The 13,986-nt window shown below is 36.3% G+C and overlaps 1 pseudogene; it reads right to left on the reverse strand.

The window, feature by feature from the left end:
- Positions 1-201: 201 nt before the first annotated feature.
- LOC116130197 lies at positions 202-13,686 on the reverse strand (annotated as a pseudogene).
- Between the last annotated feature and the right edge of the window lie 300 nt (positions 13,687-13,986).

Here is a 13,986-nt window from a genome sequence, read left to right on the forward strand (position 1 = left end):
GTGGGTAATAGTTCCTAAGGCTGGCGGTAATGTAACATGCATCTTCATGAATCCCTGCATTTCCTCAATTGTATATTTTAAATTAGTATAAGTGCATCAACTATGTTTTTCCATTTCCTTATAGTACTTTGTTTTAACATACGGGTTTTAAAAGTGTACCTTTGGGGAAAATCCCATCTCTTGTGAGAATTGGTATCAACTTTAGCTGCACGGATGAATATTCGCTTTGGTCTTTCTTTCCGCCTATTAAAATCCAAAGAACAGCACATAGAGAATAAGTTAATACAAATGTTGCAAACATTTATAAATACAAATTCTTAATTCGTGATTTGTCCGGAACTGGCCTGTCCACCGTGAATTAAACTCATCATAGCCCCACGCAGTAGAACTAAATTGATATTTTTCTTCAGAAGGTAGTATTTCTAAATCACAGAGAAGAATGGATACATATATATTAATTCATTGGTGTTGGAATTAATAATTCGTTTAGAATTAAATACAAATACATAATTAGTAAAGAAGTGTACCTTTTCTTGACAAGAACGATAACTCTCTCTCCCCAACCAACCATCGTCTCTCTGTGATTTAAAAGAAATCAACCCCTCACGCAATACCGTTGAATGTTTTTGTAAGTCTTTTTTGCCAGCTGCTGCTAGTCCTCCAGTGCAAACCATGTACCATATGTGAAGCAAACTCCCCAATTTCCATACCTATAGATAAAATCTATATATTAAGAAATATGCATATGTAATCTATGTAATGTACTCCTTGCGATTGATATAAGTAACAATATTAATAAACCATGACCATCAGGCCAGTTGGACTTTTCCAAGTAGCCAACTGCATTTGTGATGAAATTTTCAATCTCTTTTTTTTTCTATGTCCTGGATATGACTTCTTAAACAAACTAAAGCATGGATAGCCGATGACGTGCACTCAACATATTCATCGCTCAATCACTATGTCCGTCAAAAAATTCTGTGGGATTCAGTAGCTGAACATAAACTAATAGCCACTGCCATCATTAGTATAAATTGTGAACATATTGAGAGGAAAATTCAAATGATCGAGTTGAACACTTAAATCATTATGTAGGTTCAACAACTTACTTCCAACCCATTCTTGAGCTCAGCTGGCTCCCAGGCGGCTAGACCCTCCATTTTTTGCTCTGCAGAGAACCAACAATTGACCTTTTTATTGATATAATGGTAAATACAGGAACGATCTTGTAAAATATGTATGAAGAATATTTTTGAAAACTTATGGATATATGCGTACCTGTAATGATTAGGATATTAACAAATCATATAACCTCTCAGGTTCTATTTTCTCACCAACGATTCTGGTGGCAATCATGGAGAAAAGCAGCAACACTAAAAACATAAAAGAAAGGGACAGTATTTATGTGAGATACAAGACCATAAAGACTAATTTTAACTTGTTTGATAAAGAAATTTATAAATCCTTTAACCCTTCAGCATACAATCAAAACTTTGCCATCCTGATACCTGATCGAGAAATCCAGATCCCTTCGAAATATTGTCTATGCATTCCCTTTGAAGTCACCAGAGGGTTGCCTTCACCTTAATTTACCAGTAACATATACAATTATTAGCTCCAAGGAACTTTTCAATGAATTAATTGTTGGTTTATTAAATTAATATTACCTGAGATCCTTGATAATTCGTGTCCTCTCTCTTGAGTTACAGTCCTATTTCGTCATGTGAATTGCTAGCAAGCAAGCTTGAATAGCAAAACCAGATCCCACTCCTGCTTCCAAAACTCTGCATTGTAACAATGGCGTGCAGGGCATTTATGAACGCAAATCAAAGCTAGAATATGTTGAATTGTGATGATAGTATAATTAATGCCTGCATCTTCATTCCATCTCAGCAACCCCACATGTATTCTGGTATCCTGCAAGATGCTTCTTGAAATATAACCCCTTTGGATCTTCCACCCAACAAGCTAACATGCATAACACCTGTGTATATATATAATTCATGAAGAGAATTAGAAATGTGGATGTACAGAATAAAAAGTTGATGCATTGCATATTAAATAAATCGCATACCTTTTCTACACATCCAATGGATGTATCGACTATTCCTCATCTTCATAATGAATGTTCTTCATGTTACTTGAAGTGCTTTCTCTCTTATCAACTTGTTGAAAGGCCAACGGTAAGAAAGGCTCTGTGAATATATATACTGTCCCAAATCAAATCTTGCATCAAAGGATGGGATAGTAAGATCCCCTGCAATTACAACAATTTTCAATTGTAATTAATATTCTTTTTATAAATATTTATAATTAAGCAAGCATATATGTAATGTGTATTGTTTATAATTATAGTCTCACCTTGGCACAAATGGCGTACTTTCCCCTCCAATTAACTTGTTTGTAAGGTTGGATGAGAGCTCTTTCCCTTAATTGTAGAATGAGAGGTGTAATCGGCCAACAAATTTCTATGCCATATAAATATGACATTGGCATGTACACCATGCGGCAGTAACACCACATTTTGGCTGCCATTTTTGAAGAATTAAAGTTATATACAATTTAATAAATTGTTAATTATTTTTAAAATCTGAATCCAAAGTTATGCAACCAACCTGGATGCATTGGAAGGAATGAGGAAGAATCCAAAATTCTGGAGGCATTGGGTGCTTCCAGACCACTCGACCACACCAAGTATCTACAACAAATAAAGAAAAATTAATGCTTCAACAAGAGATATTGTATGCATTGATGACACATTAACTAAGTTATATAGTCATAGGTACCGAAGCCAATTTTTCCCCAAGAAGGATGTGATGACACCACCACGTTCAAGAATCCATTTTCGAGCTCTAGCACAAATTATCTAGACCACCATCAGTCCTTCTCCAAGGATACGCTCAGCAAATGTACTGGAGCTGTACAAAACATAGTGCTGTGACCTTCAATGTGTAATCCCCCCCCACCACTCTCATTCATGATAGTATATGTATCGAAGGTTTCCTTCTTATACTCTGCTGGAAATACGTGTCCAAATCCTGTAATGTAGGTGCACATCACCTGTATATATGCATTTATTTATTTAGCTAAAGAATTATTAATCTTTTGCATGGTTACATATACGAAATCCTAATTATACACAAATAATTCCCAATGGAGGAAAAAAACAAGGACCAGCTTTTTCAGCTGGCCAATGGCCGTCGGAGCTTGCAAGGCTGAGAAGAATGGACCGCCCTCCTCAACGAGGCTGTAGCTTGTTCATACGTTATTTCTCTCCCTCCTCCACCTTTACCGCTGGGATTGTTTGCTTGAAATTTTTCTCTCCAAGAAACTATTTTTTTTTTTTTTTTTTTGACAAACACATTAGTGAGTGAAGAAAATTAATTATTCATTCAATTATCTACAGTTATTCTTCTCATTAAATAAATTAATTTTATTTACGTATTACATAATTGGTTATTGACATTTGAAATGGGGTGTTTGTGAATGTCATGTAGGAAAATGGGAGCAACAATATTGGGGAATAAAATTAGTGTGAATGAGATAGAGTTTGACTTGTATTTGTTTTGTATTGTATTTGTATATGAACTGTATGAATGGAAACACATGAATTCAATTAGCTAAAAAGTAAAGTAAGAAGAAAGTGAAATAATCTCTATCCAAATTCATTAATCTTTAGGTCTTCGTCAGTAGGTCAAGCTTTAATTCTTCCGTCTTTTAACTTAACAGTTTTGATCTTTAGCTTTTCTGAAAATGACAAAATATTCAGACCCACCACTTCCATGAAATTTTCTGCCACAAAACTCGGTATCTTTTTCATTAAAATTGCTAATAATAAATATGATGGTGTTCTTGATGATCATTCATGGAGATATCAGCAGTAAAGTCTCATCTGTGGGATATGGCAGACAAAAATTATATACTAATAATGATATGGTAATATTAGTTATCTTCTACTTTGTAGATGATAATATTTAAAACCTTATCTTATTTAAGCTTTAACATGGAAGATAATTACATAATATTAGTAATATATATACTTAATCACGGTTAATATACCAAAAAAATGATAATTTTTTTTAAATATACAACAAAAAAGATAATCAAAATAATTAGAATAATTCAATATGTAAAAATTATCTATAAAAAAAAAAATGATATGTGAATCACATAGCAACGTCAAGTTAATTTGTAGAATTAGTGCGGAATTAATTAAGTTAGATATTTATCTTTCACTAATTAGTTCTTTGTTTGTTCTTTTGCCATGATAAATCAATAATATGGTCATTTATGTTAAGTCCACATTGGTGATTAAAACAAAAGAATCCATTAGGATATTTTCAGTTTCACCAGCTAGACAAGTGGGTGCAACGCACAACACAAACCTTAAAATCTACGACTGGAGATTATCCTAAGAAAAAAGTGATACTAATATAATCTATTTGGTGTTTTCACCAGGTTAATTATGGAAATTAATTTAATTAAGTGATCAGGTGACAAAATTATTTCTACCTACTAAACTATAATGAAGAAACATTCTATAAGTATAAGTAATTATGGTAATAGAGAGATCATCAACCGTCCTCAACGTTACAATGAATTGAGAATATCTGAACTTTCATTAATTTTGCATTAAATTTAGTGCTGCACGAAATTCAAGTTGGACTTATCTGAAAATGGAGATGAACTGTGTATTGGAAAAGAGACATTAAAGAGACACATGTACTTATATAAATAGAAATGGTTGGTACCAGTACCTGCATTCGCCAGAGAAGATCACCACTGGCTTGACCTGAAACCGATTTTTGTAGAAATTTTGACGAGCACTTCAACCTCAGCTCGCTGCTCAGGAGTCCCTGCTTCAGGATCAAACTCCCATGTTTGCCTTCCCACAAAGTTGTTTGTGCTGTAAATGTATGGATCATTGCCCCTTCTGCAATCTCTCAGCTTCCACATGATGATATATGCTTCTCCTCTTTTGCATGCAATAACAATCAGTTCAATGTTAAATTGGATTATATTAATTTACATGCAGCTATTAGAGTACCCTTTCAATCTAAAACGAAATAGAGAGAGTGAAGAGAGTTAATTGAAGAGAATTGCAAATACTGGGATGATATACATGTATATGTATACCTGTGAGAGATAAGAGATCTGATGATAAAATATTAGAAATGAAAATGGTGGAAAGTGGAAGAAAAAGAAGTGATTAGAGATAGTTTAATTTTTAGGGGAAGAGGAACCACAGCATTTATATATATTCGATCACACAACCACCATGCCATTACCATTGTCCCTTTACTCAACTTTTTATCTTTTGCTCAAGTCAATACCTCTTGGTCTAGTTACCCGTTTTAGAAATAAATAGGTTAATATATAAGTTAATAAAAAAAATTGATGTTGATATAAATGAGTAGATAATATTATATATAAATAAATATTTCATACTTAATTGAATGATAAATCTTGCTTATGAATATGTATTTGTATTTGTATTTAATAATATTTTACATATATGTATTTTTAATACATTACAGATGCATGTGTCTTCACTGTTTTCTATCGATTAATTCTTCTCACCATTCACCAAGAAAGTAGCTAAATTTGAAGTTTGTTCAGGACTTCACATAAGCATGTTCTCTCCATATCATCTTGTCTCCTAAAACCTACACCTCCCTGTCGTTTTAGGCACCATGCTGAGGTCCATGGCCATTCACTCCATTTGTTCCATTCATGCTGTGATGATTCTTATCTGAATTCTTCTGTTTCCTCCTTATAACTATTACCCAAGTTATGGCTTCCAATATCACAGCAACTGCACCCAAGAATATCAGGATACCTATATATATATATCTTCTTCCACTTCTTGGCTGGGTCCAAGATGTCAAGACCCTCAAAGATGTTATAGATGCTCAAAATAATCACTGTGTACCCAGCACAGTGATGGTAGATGTTCCAGTATAGTCTGTATTTGTGATCAGGCTTTGGCCTCAAAAGCAATGCAAACATCTGCATATCAATCACCCAAATCAAAATCTCTAATTAGATTACTATGCACATGAGTTAACATCTGCAAGTTCACTAGTCTTCTATAGCAAAAACGTGTCATAGGGGTTTGGAGATAAACTCACTCTGCCCGAGAAACAGAGTTGGTTAAAAATATATATTAATTCAAGTTTGGGAGTAATTATGGTTGTGCTTTGTCAGTGTATAAACGTTCAGTTCAAATGCAGGTAACAATTAAGTTAAGATTGGAGAGAAAAGAGCAATTATCTGAAGTGTTCCAAGTGCAATTTTATTATTTAGCTAAAAAATCTTCTGCATGGTTACATATACGAAAATTCAAATTTATATTGTTGTAAACAATGTACTATATATATACACAAATAATTACCAATGGAGGAAGGAAAAACAAAGGACCATTATTTTCAGCTGGCCATGGCCGTCGGAGCTTGCAAGTGTTAATACATATATTACTATCTTATAATATCCTTAGAATATATGATTATTCCTGTAATTATGCTAGGTTAGAATCTTTCCATATAGTGTATTTCCCTATTAACTTTGGCCTTTTCCACTATATATAAAGGCCTCCTTTGTATAGTTTATAATACACAAAAATATACAATCATATGATTCCTCAAAACTCTGTTTATTTCAACATGGTATCAGAGCCACTACTCTGATCTTCCTGTCCATGCAAGCCGTTTCATTGATGTTTCCTTCCGCGCCAACCTTGGCTTTCCCTACATTGATAATGGGATTTTCGTGGTTTTACATCTGATTTTTGCTCTTTTTTTTTTTTTTTAATCAAATCTGATCATAAAAGGAGTCTTGAGAATTTTATCAGTGTTTCTGTGTCAAGATTTTCTCGATACACTTTCGTACGCGCCCCCACGCACCTCTTGAATATTCTGCACGTCTGACCACGCGCCACACATCTCCAACAGAAATATCAAGCCTATTACAGCCAACTTCAAGCCCAATCCAAGCAAGCCTTCCCAACCCATTTTTCTTTCTTCTATAAATCAGCCCATTCGGTTCAAAGTCCAGCCCAGGTCCACCTGTTGACTCGTTGACTGTTGACCATAAAAAAAAAAAAAAAAAGTATGTCTCACTCCTTTCCCAACCTTGATACCATTGTTCGTCCTATTAATAACATTTTAGATGGCTCAAATTATAATATGTGGGCTCAAACTATGGAAGTATTTCTTAGAGGACGAAAATTTTGGCATTATGTTTCTGGTGATATTCTTGCCCCCAAGCAACAAGATGGTGAGAGTCTTGATAAGTTTGCATGTCAGCTTGAAGATTGGCATAGTATTCATTATAAAATATTGTCTTGGTTTATCAATACTTCTGTTCCATCCATCCATAACCTGCTTCCCAAGCTTGGTAATGCTCAAGCTGCTTGGGATTTTCTTGCTAAACGATACAACTGCACTCATGATGCTTTGTTGCAGTTCTAGCTTGAGACTAAGCTTTATTAGATGCATTAGGAATCAGGTCAAACCATTGTTGGTTTCTATTCTCAAGTTGATAATCTTTGGGAACAGTTGTCTGCTGCAGATCCTCACCTCAAATGTTCTGATGACATTGTGTTGTTTGCAACCTACCGTGATCGTCGTAAGTTTATGCATTTTATGATGGCACTTTGTGAGGATTTTGAATCTACTCGGGCCTCTCTTTTGCATCACACACCTCTTCCCACTCTTGAGACTACAGTTGCTGAACTTATTTCCAAAGAAAATCGTCATTCAACCATGAAGATGCAAACTCTAGATTCAATTATTGATGCCATCCCTTAAACTACCTTTGGATCTTCTCCAGTCTTAGGTCATTTCCCTTCTCAGTCCTCAAAGACTGTCTTCTGCAAATACTGCAAACATCCAGGTCACTTTGTTACGGAATGTCAAAAATTGCAGAACAAAAATCAGTCTTAGGCCCCCTTGTTGCAAGCTATTGTTGTGGCTCCAACTACTCCTTCTACTCTTGTGTCTGCTGCTGAGCCTTCTTCAGTGTCCACTACTCTCACTGCTACTGACATTGAGCATTAATTCATCAGGTTTTATCCCGGTCTTCTAGTGCTTTGTCTGTCACCTCAGGTACATCTCCTTGGTTTTTTTATTCTGCATGTTGTAATCACATGATCTCTGATTCCACCATTTTTCACAAAAACCTACTTTGTCACCCAATCCTATCATATATACTGCTGATGGTTCTCATTTATCTGTTAGTCAAATTGGGTCTATTTCCTCCCCTACCTTATCTGTTGACAACACCTATCTTGTTCCCAAGTTATCCTTAAATCTCCTTTTAGTTGGTCAACTTTGTGAATTAGGTCTTTAGCTTACCTTTTCTAATGCTGGTGTTGATGTGCAGGATCCAAAGATGAGTCAACTCATTGGGATGGGCCGCAAGATTGGACGTCTATTTGAGCTCGCTTCTTTGCAGCTTCCATCCTATCTGTCTCACTCCATTGTTGCTCCTGCCATCTCTTCCCAATTATGGCATTCTCGGCTGGGTCATGCCTCTATACCTCGTAATGGTCTTTTGGCCTCCCAAGATCACCTAGGTTCTATAGGTTTTGAGTCTTTTGATTGTATATCAACTTGGCAAACAAACCTATTTATCTTTTAATATAAGTGACTCTTTTTTTACTGCACCTTTTCATTTGATTCACTCTGATATTTAGGGTCCTTCACCCACTCCTACTGAGAAGGGATCTCGTTATTTTGTTATCTTTGTTGATGACTTTCTCATTATACATGGCTATACTTGTTACAACATCAATCTGAGCTTGTTCGTGTTTACCAAACTTTTCACAAAATGGTACAAACTCAATTTTCTCATACCATTAAAGTTTTTCGTTTAGATAATGTCATGGAATACAATGACAAAACTCTCCTTGAGTTTCTGAATCAACAAGGCACACTGTCATCATTCTTGTCCCTATACCTCTCAACAAAATGGTCATGCCGAGCGAAAACATCGTCATATGCTTGATACTGCAAGAGCTCTTTACTTTCTGCTTCTTTACCTGAAAAGTTTTGGGGTGAAGCTACTCTTACTGTTGTGTACACAATCAATCGGGTACCCTCACCTATACTTCACAACAAATCTCCTTATGAGCTTCTCTATGGTATGGTTCCTAACTATTCCTTACTTCGTATCTTTGGTTGTGCTTGTTTTATTACTCTTCCTCCTCATGAACGGAACAAACTTGAACCCCGTTCTCAGTTATGCTGTTTTCTTGGTTATGGCTTCACTCAAAAAGGTTGTCGTTGTTATGATCCTATCTCTAAACATCTTTGAGTCTATCGTCATGTGGAGTTTTGGGAACACAAACCGTTTACTAGCATATCCACGTTCTCCCCTTCCTCCTCTAACCACTCACTCATATTCACTGATCTCTCTATTGTGCTATTTTCTGACTCTTTTACAGAGATTCTGAGCTCCTCAGATAGTTCTTCCACTGCTGCACCCAATCCAATTGATGCGTTTGATGGACCACCTGCCACACCACCCATTCCTCAATCTTCTCCACTCCCAAAACCTCATCGTTCCAGTCGGGTAAGTGTTCCTCCTACTCATCTTCGTGATTATCACTATTTCACTATCCTTGCCACCCTCCACGAACCTCACAATTATCGTGAGGCTCGTACTGACTCTCTTTGGCAGCAAACTATGTATAATGAATTGAATGCTCTTGTCAAAACACATACTTGGGATTTGGTGGACTTGCCTCATGATAAAGCCGCAGTGGGATGCAAGTGGATTTATAAAATCAAGACTCGAGCAGATGGATCAGTTGAACGCTACAAGGCTCGACTTGTTGCTAAGGGGTTCACACAGGAGTATGGGATTGATTATGAGGAGACTTTTGCTCTTGTTGCTAGAGTGACCTCTGTCAGATCTTTACTTGTAGTTGCTGCTGTCTGGCATTGAGAACTTTTTCAAATGGATGTTAAAAACGCATTTCTTAATGGTGATCTTACTGAAGAAGTTTACATGCAGCCTCCACTTGGCTATGAGCATCCTCTACATAAAGTTTGTCGTCTTCGTCGCACACTTTATGGGCTCAAACAGGCTCCTCGAGCTTGGTTTAAGAAATTTCAATCAGTGGTTTCTCAACAAGGCTTTCTTTCTAGCCTATATGATTCTGCACTCTTTCTTCACACTACTGGGGCAGGTACTATCCTTCTTCTTCTCTATGTAAATGATATGATTGTTACTAGTGATACTATTGCTGATATTCGAGATCTTCAAAATTTTCTTAGTCAGAATTTTGAGATAAATGATTTGGACATCTTAACTACTTCCTTGGCCTTGAAGTTACTTCAAATTAGGATGGTTATTATCTCACTCAAGAAAATATGCCTCTGATTTACTTTCCAAAGCTGGGTTGACAGACAACAAGATGGCCACTAGTCCACTTGAATACAATACTAAGCTTCTGGCCATTAACGATTCTCCACTTGTAGATGCAACTCTTTATCGACAGTTAGTTGGCAATCTCGTTTATCTTACTATCACCAGGCCTGACATTTCATATGATGTTCATCTGGTTAGTCAGTTTATGAGTGCACCTCAATCTACCCATTTTGTTGCAGTTCTTTGAATTCTACGCTACTTCAAGGGTACTCTGTTTCATGGTCTACACTTCTTATCCTACTCCTCTCTGGAGCTATAGGCCTATTCTAATGCAGATTGGGCTACTGATCCTACTGATCATTGCTTCACCACTGGTTATTGTTTCTTACTTGGTACTTCTTTGATTTCATGGCGTAGTAAGAAACAGTCTGTTGTTGCCCGTTCTAGCTTGAGTATCGCACTCTTGGCGATACAACATCTGAACTTTTGTGGTTACACTAGCTTCTGAAAGATATGGGTGTTCCTCAACAATAAGTTCTCCTTTTCACTATGATAAAAGTAGTGCCATCTAGATTGTGCATAATGATGTGTTTCATGAACGTACTAAACATATTGAGATTGATTGTCACTTCATCCACCACCATCTTCAACAGGGTGTCGTCCAATTACATTCAGTTTTTTTTGTAGATAATCTTGCTGATATTTTTACGAAATCCCATCCACCTGGTCGACTTGGTGATCTTGTTTCCAAACTCCAGTTGACTTCGCCACCAAGAGTTTGAGGGGGGATGTTAGTATATATATTAGTATCTTATAATATCCCTAGAATATATGATTATTCCTGTAATTATGCTAGGTTAGAATCTTTCCATATAGTGTATTTCCTTATTAACTTTGGCCTTCTCCACTATATATAGAGGCCTCCTTTGTATAGTTTATAATACACAGAAATATACAATCATACGATTCCTCAAAACTCTCTTTATTTCAACAGCGATGTTAAGAAGAAATGGACCGCCCTCCTCAATGAGGCTGTAGCTGTTTCATACATTATTTCTTCTCCATCCTCCACCTATACTGTTGGGATTGTTTGCTTGAATTATTTTCTCTCCAATAAACTAATTTTTTTCAGACAAACAACATTAGTGACTGAAGAAAATTAATTATTCATTCAATGAATCTACAGTTAACGTAGTAGTGATAAGCAGGAGAAATTGGACGTCAAATACAAAGTTATTAAATCAATTGCATTAACATCACTGATTAAATGACATCTGAAAATGGAGGTGTTTGTGAATGTCAGGTAAGAAGAATGGAGCAACAATATTGGGGAGATAAAATTAGTGTGAATGAGATAGAGGTTGACTTGTATTTGTATATATAAATAGTATGAGCGGGAAACGCATGAATTAGCTAAAAGTAAAGTAACCAAGGGGATTGACTTGATGGTCAAGAAGGTTTGCTCTCCTCCTTAAGCTCTTGGATTCAAACATTGGGGTCACCTATCATAATAACATTATGGAGTATCTAGTCCTTTAGGTTTGTAGTGTATTCAGTGGACCCCGAGGATTAGTTCAGGTGCATGCAAGCTAGTCGATACCTCGATTACCAAAAAAAAAAAAAAAAAAAAAAAAAAATTGGAAATAATCATCCATCCAAATTCATTAATCTTTAAGTCTTCGTCAAGTAGGTCAAGCTTTAAGTCTTCCGTTATCCTTAAGTCTTCATCAAGTAGGTCAAACTTTAATTCTTCTGTCTTTTAGCTTAACAACTTATTGATCTTTTAGCTTTTCTGAAAATGGCAAACTATTCAGACACCCCACTTACATAATAGTTCCATGAATTTTCTGCCATAAAACTCGTATCTTTTAAAAGAAACCAGGGGTGTTCATGCACCTTTTAACTAGTCCCCAAGATCCTGAAGTTAACGACTAGGTAAACCTCCAGTGACCACCCTTATTAGCAATTAAGATAAATTAAACTCAAGACCTCTTCAACATACACCCTAAAATCCCTATTGCACCACCTGACCACCCAAAGGGTGGTTAACTCGAATCTTTTTCATATTGCTAATAAATAAATAAATGGTGTTCTTGATGATCATTTCATGGAGATTATCAGAAATAAAGTCACATCTGTGGGATAATGGCAAAGAAAATTTATATACTAATACTTGATTGGGTAATATCAGTTATCTTCTATTTTGTGGATGATAACAAGGTTTTAAAACCTGGCTCAGGGTGAAACATGACAAAGTGGCCAAGTCTCGGGTTGACTAGTTGAACCATTTGACTGATGGGTAAAAAGGTTTGAAATCCAGCAAAAACACACCTGAAATCTATGAGTCCCTACAGGTTTGAAATCCTACAAAAACACCCCAAATCACACCATCAGAGTCGACAACCCAAGCCAAATAGGGCCTATTTCCAATGTAAAAAACACACCACATCACCTCGAAAATTCTCCCCTTAACCTCCTGACCAAAACTTATCTCACCCCACCTTTGCTTGCCTCGCCAATGGGCGGCAATAGTGGGTCGTTGCCACCGATTTATTTTTACGACCCACTGTTGCTGTCGATTTATTTTTACAATTTTTGATCATTTCACTCACCGAAAATCAGCTCCGTCGCCACCTTTCCACTCACCGGCCCTTCCTCTTCAAAAGCCCCAACATCCCAACCACCAATTGTTCACCGATAGTCATCCGAATTTATAGGGTTTGAGATGAATAATAAAATTGATAACCCCGCCCGGTGAAGGTCTCGGGTCCCGGCTCAACCGGTCGGGCTAGGCTGGGTTTTAAAACCTTGGATAATAATGTTCAAAACCTTATCTTATTTAAATTGTGACATGGAACATAATTACGTAATTCATTTGGTGTTCACCAGATTAATTATGGAGATTGATTTAATTAAGTTGATCAGGTGACAAAAATAAATTCAATGCGTTGAGAATATCTGAAATTTCATTAATTTTGCATTAAATTTAGTGCTGCACGTAATTCAAGTTGGACTTATCTAAAAATGGAGATGAATTGTGTGTAGGAAAAGAGAAAATTAAAAGAGACACATGTACATAAATAAACGTAAGTAAATGGTTGGTACCAATACCTGCATTCGCCAGAGAAGATCACCGCTGGGCTTGATCTGAAACCGATTGTTGTAGAAATTTTGACAAGCAGCTTCAACCTCAGCTCGCTCCTTAGGAGCTCCTGCTTTAGGATCAAACTCCCATGTTTGCCTTCCCACAAAGTTGTTTGTGCTGTACATATATGGATCATTGCCACCCTCTGCAATCTTCAGCTTCCACATTATATATATCTTCATTTTGCATGCAACAATAATAATTAAGTTCAATGTTAAATTGGTGATTATAAACTTCATGCATATATTAAAGTATTCTTTCAGCTGATCTCTAGAGATCATAACAGTAGTAACTTAACTAGAGAATATATATGCACATGATACCTATAACTGTCTTCTCTTTCTAGATCTTTGGCCCATAGTCTTCTACTTAGGGCGAGCAGCCACAGGCTGGGAAGCTTCCGCTGGTTGTTCAATGGGTGTTCGCGCTCCCACCTACGCTCCTCCGATGGGGGTGTCGTTAGGGGT

The sequence above is a fragment of the Pistacia vera genome, unplaced genomic scaffold (assembly GCF_008641045.1).
Source record: "Pistacia vera cultivar Batoury unplaced genomic scaffold, PisVer_v2 Contig218, whole genome shotgun sequence".
Classification (NCBI taxonomy): Eukaryota; Viridiplantae; Streptophyta; class Magnoliopsida; order Sapindales; family Anacardiaceae; genus Pistacia; species Pistacia vera.